This window comes from Suricata suricatta, chromosome 6, assembly GCF_006229205.1.
Source record: "Suricata suricatta isolate VVHF042 chromosome 6, meerkat_22Aug2017_6uvM2_HiC, whole genome shotgun sequence".
Taxonomy (NCBI): Eukaryota; Metazoa; Chordata; class Mammalia; order Carnivora; family Herpestidae; genus Suricata; species Suricata suricatta.
Window position 1 is genome coordinate 129294600 of NC_043705.1, and position 7982 is coordinate 129302581.

The following is a 7982-nucleotide window of genomic DNA, read 5'->3' on the forward strand; positions in this document are numbered from 1 at the left end:
AATTTTATTTTCATGGCTTGTTATAGAGCCAAGCTCTCTGCCACCAATTCCGTCAGATAGACCAAGTGAGGAGCAGGCATCCTCAACTAGGGACATGCTGCTAACGAGATGAAATGATGCAGTCTCCCAGCAGGCTACATTGTACACAATGGTAGCGCTTCTCTTATTGAAGAATATAGACTCTCTCTCCATGTCAGTCAGTGGCTCTCCAGGAGTTCCCCTGACTGCTAGAGGGCCCTTAGTGGGATACCCACCTCAATGTCAGTGTGCAAAAGCCTGAGCTTGGGGCATGCTACATCCGCTTATTATCTAGAAAAGCCTTTGACATCAAATTTAGCCCTTTCCTGATGGTACCCCATTGCCTTTTAACAGTGAGACCTCAGTTGTCATGCTGGGCTGTTGGGTTGAATCTCCAACCCAAAGTGTGTTGGGGACTGTGTCAAGTAGTATGAGCTGTGAGCTTGATGGCACCTCAGTCTCTAAAAGAGTCCTGTAGGCTGTCAAACTTTGTTGCTTGAGTGGTATGTACCTAGCTGCTATCCAGAGTAGGCATTTGATCCAGAACCTAGTGGGCAGCCAAAGAGAACCATGCTTAGTTGCCATGAGGTGGAGCCACACCTGTGGCTCAACTCTGAGGTCTGAGCCCCAAGGGACTAAAGGCAGGGCCTGCTGCACAGCTTGCTGGGCCAGCTGCAAGGCAGCTTGTTGAGGTTCTTGCCAATGGAAAGATGCCGATTTGTAAGGAAGAGCATAAGTAGACTTTTTTTTTTTTTAGTGTTTCTTTTGAGAGAGAAAGCACAAAGGAGGGTCAGAGAGAGAATCCCAAGCAGGCTCTGTAATGTCAGTGCAGAGCCTGACATGGGGCTTGAACTCAGACACCTTAAGATCATGACCTGAGCAGAAACCAAGGGCTGGTTGATCAACAGACTGAGCCATCCAGACGCCCCAAGAGCATAAGTACTAAAGTGGAATGAGCAAGTGTGGAACGCATTGCTTCTGAAAAGTGAAAAGACCTAATATGTGTTGTGCCCACTGCACAGCTTGATTGTGGGTTGATGTTTTACAAGAAGATGTTTGATGCCCTTGGGTGAAGGATAGCCGCTTGAGTTCAGCTGACCTCAGTGGCTACCTCTTTGATCTTATGCAGGGCAATGGCCCATCCTCCCTACTATAAGTAGTGTTACTAACTGTGAGTCTTGGAGAGCATCCTCAGAAAGCCCACACAGTGGACTGTCTCCAGAAACTAGCTTGACTTGTAGTCAGCAGATTTTCCTCCCCAGTGTGTCCCAATTGATTTCACTGGAATTGGGGTGGCAGGATCTTTAGAACCGGCCCTAAACCTTGAGAATACAGAACTGCAACTTCAGCACATTGCTCTGCTGTGACACTGAGGTGTGCCCGCTTCTTCCCTGGGCATTATAGATTTAGTAAGAAGCTTTATAAATTCCTCATGAAACTCTAGGGGAGCTGGCACTAGAGTTTCAGCCATTGTGTTCGGCCATTAGATTGTGACACCAGGGATGGGACCTGTGATATCCATGGCATCGGGAGATGAGGAGTGACAACAGGGTATGCAGTGAGAGAGGCACTGCATGCCCCAGCCACTATCACCTTTGTCAGGGGCCATGCATTCCTGAGTAGTGAGCGTATTCCAACCGTATTGGTTAGAACTCAGAGTCCTAGTGAGGCTCCCAAACACAGTGGTCAGGGAAGGAGAATCTCTCTTTTTTTCTCCTAAGGGCTCTGCCTGGCACCCTTATACAGTAGCCCACACTTGGGATGAGGATGGCACTCTCATGTCCTGGCATTAACTGATTCAACAGGGTCCTGCAAGAATCTTAGTCAGTCCTGTAATAGACAGCAGCTGGGTTTGTACTTAGAGTCAGGAAATATACCTAAGGCCTAACACTGTCTTGGGAATTTTACTCCACAAGGTGTTAAGAGGTGGAAAACACTTCCTTGGCACCGCTAACTAGCTCCAGTGATCAGTACTCTAAGTTTCAAGAAGATTCTTGTGCCTTTTTTCAGAACTTGTATTTTGGAGTGAGAGACCAAGGTAAAACCCTGCACAGTTGGTGCAATGAAGCCAAAAATAGCACAACTGAAGGCCAGCAAGCAGTGAACCCCTCTTAGAATTACCCACCTGGGAGCCTCAGTCAGAAAGCCATTTGCAGCTGAAAGGCATTCTCTGGGGTCTATAGAAACTGACTCAATATATCCAGTTCTGTTGGTGAAACCAATCATTGTGACTTTGTTAAATTAACATTTGTTGAGTAAAGCCTTGGGGTGCCCAATGGCAAGTCAGGCACAACAAGTGAAAGTGAAATAAAGTTCAATGAACAGGTTCTAGAGGAAGTATACATTATGCTTGAGGACCCATAAAAGGCTAAGGCAGGAAAAGGGTATAGGGTATAGGCAGGTATGGGGAAGTACACGGGGCACAGGCTTTTTCAGGGTTCACAGGGGAAGTGCTTCACGGTTCCTGGTCTAAGGCCAGGTTGGTCAATTTAGATCGAAGGAGTCAGATCTTGGTAAGCTTCTTGGGGGCCCAATTCAAGGGGACAAACAAAGGGAAGACCCCAGGAGCATGGAAATGTGCTTATCACAAGGTAGTTCAGGAGTCATATCAGGAATTTGCATGCACTTGTGCCTCATGGTAGGGGCTATTGTCAATCCAAGGCCCCTGGAGACTGCTTTGTCCCACAAATGGGATGCTGAAACAGCAGTATTATGGAGTAGTTAAGTTAAACTCTCAACAATAGGCAGGCTTTGAATTCTCATCACCTCTATTTCAGGCTACTACACAATCCTCAGCCTGCAATTGTCTATTGTGATTAACAAGCATTCTGAATATGGTGCATAATGGGAGGTAAATCTGGAAAAAGAAGGAGGAAGACACTGACATACTTTGCTTTACATATTGCTGGTACCTAATTGTGCATATGAACTCCAGAACTGTCCCATCCTTAGTTGATTATATGGCATCAGCTCTGCTTGATTAGTGAGCCAACAGTAGGATAAGATCCCTCTTGTCAATTTGCAAAGAAACAACAATAAAGGTAATATAATTTCTCCAGCCTGTTCTGTCATAACGTGTGTCCTCTTGTCTTCTCCCACAAAAGGGCAGTGGTTTCTCCAACATTGGGTTCCATTCCTTCCATGTCTCATATATATGTGTGTGTGTGTGTGTGTGTGTGTGTGTATATGTATATACCTACATATATACACACACATATACATACATAGATACACAGATACATATATACACATATACACATATATATACATACATACACACACACACACACACATGGGCTTCTCATATAGTCTCACAAAGTTATCAGCATTAAGTAGAATTAAGGCCAGTTTCATCCATCTCACGTTCTCTCGTGGATTTAAAGTGGAGGCTGGGAGCTGATGTGTGTTTTTCCTTTGGTCAAAAGCTTGGTTATTGGCTCAAGTCTTTCTTAATATTCTATCATCTTATATCGTTGTTCATAGCTTCTCAATTAGTTGAAAAAAGTAGATTTGAAATTATAGGAAAAAGAATAAAATTTAAAGGAAACATTAGTTAATACTTGCTTTTTTTTTTTTTGCCAAGGAAGAGAAAAAAGCAAAGACATGTTTACTTAGGAGGTTTTAAGTGTGTTTATGATTTAGACTGTAATTATTTAGAATATTTAGGACAAGGAAGAAAAGAACCCCGCATTAATCTGTTATAATAAAGAGCAAGAAACTCCTTGCTTTTTGAAAAATAATAATGTGTACAAACCAAGTTTATCTCCTTAAAATGATCTGCATGGTTCATAAACATATGAAAAACATGCTTTACTAGGTGTGGAAGATTAATGACTATAATATTTAAATATGTAAACATGCTGTTTAAGATGTAGTTGAATGTATTGATATTTACATGAACTTTTCAGCATGTGGTTGAATGAAGAAGATCAGGCTTTAAAATTTATTAAATATATATGAAATTTTCTTGCTTATTTTTCACCATCTTTTTAATATTTATTGGTATATCCTGGGAGACACATCACCCTATGTTACACATACACACACACCTGTATATATGTAGGCACAGTCATACAAAAAATATATATGCATATCCCCTTATAATGCTATTATATGTATACATATTAAAGTGTTTTATAACTGCTTGTAATTATATGCTTATACAATTATATAGATATCATTATGTGATTTCATATATACTACCTTATAGCATATTTTTGGTATAGATCAGTAGTCACAGATTAAAATATCTTGCTTTCAGGTGGACTGTTTTTTTTTTTAAGAAGATGTGTTGTACTTGTAGAAAAATTTTTGGGGGGTTGCCAAGTATGTAAAATATGTAATCCTCAGCCCCATTACCATGTGGAACATTTTCATCACTGCTATATGCTTCTCAGGTCATATGAAATCGAACCCATACTTGTCCCCGCCCTCCAGTGCAAAACACGTTTCTGACTTCTGTCACCATTACTTAGTTCTGCTTGTCTAGAACTTAATATAAATAAAATCATGCAATATGTACCTTTTTGTGAGTGGCTTCTTTCCCTTACCACAAAGTTTTGAAATTCATCCCTGTTACTGCATGCATCAGTTGTTTGTCCATTTTATTACTAGATATGAACCGCATGAATGCCTCAATTTCTTTACCCATTAATGGATAAAGACATTAATGGATATTAGTGTCATTTACCCCTTTTGATTATGATGAATGAAGCTTTTGTGAATAAATTCTCTTGGGAGTAACTGCTGAGTCATATGTTTAGTGGGTTGGAATTGATGGTAACACATATTATAGGTCTTGTTTATAAGAAACTGCCTAACTATATTCTGAAGTGACTGTAACACCTTATATTCCCAGAAGAAATGTATCTGAGATTCAACAGCACCCATACTAACAACATTTGATAACATCAGGCTTTAATTTTAATCATGAAAGTGATTATGAAGTACTCTTTCATGGTGGTTTTAATTTGCATCCTCATGACTAATGTTTTAAGCACCATTTCGTGGGATTCAGAAGTCTTTTGCACATTTTATAAAGTGTTGTTCTTGTAATTGAATTATTAAATATACACATACATACACACATGCGAACATAGACATAGATAATTCTGGATACAAGTCTTGACAGCTTCGCATTCCCCATTTTTGGATTACCCTTTCGTTTTATCAGTATGTATTTTGAGAGGTAGAAATGTATAAAATTTATAAACTCTAATTTATCCATTTTTTCTTCCATGATTAATAATCCTGGTATTTTTATAAGAAATCTTGAGCTACTTAGAGGCTGCAAAGATATCATCCTAAGTTTTCTTCTGAAGCTTTATAGTTTGAACTTTTGTATTCGGTTCAATTATCCTTTTCAATTTAATTTTTATGAATCATTTGAAGTAGGGACATTGATTCATTTCCCTTCATGCATATTTTCAGTTGTTTTAGAACATTTGTTGAAGAGAAAAGCCTTTCCCCAGTTAATTACCTTAGTGCTTGAATTAAAATTTAATTGATTATATCTGTTTATGTCTATTTCTGGACTCTCTATGCTGTGCTATTGATCTATTTGCCCACCGCTACATTTTCCTAATTATTTATACTAACTATGGTTTTAAAATTAAGTAGTGCAAGTCCTCTGTTTTGGTCATCTGCATTTGTGTGTGTGTCCATTTTAAAATCAATTTGTCAGTTTCTATAAGACAGTCTCTTGAATTACATACATGGATGGAGCTTGAATATATATATTATTTTTGAGAAGACTTACATATTAACAGTACTTAAATCCCTTTTAAATTTATGACATAAACTATTTTTTTCCATTTATCTAGACCTTCTTTAGTTTCTCTCTGCTCTATTTTATAGTTTTCATTCTAGTCGGCTTACCCTTATTATATTTACATATATATAAATTTTAAAAGTTATTGTGAATGGTAATTTCCAATAGTTTACTAGTATACTAAAATATAATTGTCATTCAGATTGATTTGAACCCTATGATCTTGCTAAATTCATTTATTATTAATCATAGAGGGTTTTTCCTGATTAATTAGTATTTTATATAAAAGCAATCATGCAAAAAATATTTTTTTCTTTTTCTGTTCTTGTTGGAACTAATTTTCTCCTTCCTTTTTTGCATTGGCCGAGAACTTCAGCACAGTATTGAATAGTAGTGAGAGCAGACATCTTTGCTTTGTTTTCAATCAGCTTAAGGAATTTATAGTCTGTTTACTAAGTATTATGTTAGCTATAGATTTTTCATGGAATATTTTATCATGTTAAGATGTTTGCTTCTATAACTAAGTCACTGAAGGTGTTTATTATGACTGAGTTTTAAATTTTGTTACATGCTTTTTATATGTCTGTTAAGATGATCATATTGATTTTATTCTTTATTCCGTTAATGAGGCAAATTACTGATTGATTTTGAATGTTGAACACATCATTCTAAGTTATTTACAGATATCAACTCATTCAGTCCCCATACCATCTCAGGGAAAGAGGTGCTGTTAATTTGCCCAAGGTCACTGAGATGGTAATTTGTCAAAATAAGATTTGACATTGTAAATTTAAAACCTGAATCTATGCTACTATATTTAACAATCTTTTCTGACCAATTACATTTATTACTATCTTAGAACATACCTACAATTCAAATCTATATTACAAATATTTTTGTGTAAGCATTCTGAAACTTTCAAACGATACAACGGCTCTTCTAAAATCTCCTCTCATTTGAGTATTTGGTGCCCCTCTATTACCTTCTTAGGCAAGAAACAAACAAACCTTTCCTCTTGGCAGATGTCCTTGTTTGTGTCGGTGTCACTTGGTTTAATCATGAGAAAAATAATAATATTAAAGACAGTCAGTTTGGCAAGCATTTAAAAGTGTGAATACATTTTTAAAACCTAATGATGATCATTTTTTCAATGTGGAAAGTTAAACATTGTAACAGGTTAGCCCTCCTGAGTACTTTCATTGAATTTTTTGTTCCTGGCACCTGTTATCTACTGCAGTATGTGAACCCAAGTGTTTCTTTTTGATAATAGTAATGTCAAAAAATTGCAGAAGATTACAAAAAATATAAAATTGAAACAAATAACTATGTTTGTATTTTTACACTAAATGAAATAATTTTTGAAGTGTTTTCTATATTAATCTTAAGCATTAAGGGATATTCACTGCAAATACAGCAATTCTAATTGTTTTTAAAGTATGGTAAAAAGAGATCTATTTCTATAATAAATAATACTTTAACTTCTGTAGAATTCTATTTCAAAGTGCAATAATATGCATTTTATTTGATCTCTAGTCTTCTAACTGGTAGATTCTGTTTCATACTTATTTTACTAGCCATATTTCAAAGGCACCTGTCTTCTGCTGATTTTGAAGTTTTATTCTACTACTGATTCCTTTTTCTGAGTAATTTTTATCAATCCTTAACCCATAAGATGAGTTACCAGTTGACTGATTTCTGGACATCAATTTCCTGGTCTCAATTTCTTCAAGAATTTTGTTCAAAGGTCATGGTTTCAAAGACAGGATAAAACTGTGACCAGGCAGTCCCTTCCTCCAGTCATTTTCCCATCCTCTGATGATTTCTGCCATCTCTGTTGCTGTTTCTAACAGGAAGTACCCTGTGTGAGGGCACTGCGCTGTTCCCCATCTGCCAAACACTCCTTCAGTGTTGAGGGTAGGAAGTGTCTCTTCCCATGTGGTGCTCAGAGAGGAGCTTCAGGCCAAAACAGGTTGTGGCTCCCACATGAGAAGCTGTAAGCATCCCATCATTTAATTCATTTGTATACAGCTATAGACTAGTGTGGCTGAGCCCAAAAAGAAGATATTGGTGAAATATATATATATATATATATATATCTATATATATATCTTTGATTATATATATGGATTATATATGTGGATATATATTCCTAAACATCTTTTCCTCACTATATATATATATCTTTGATTATATA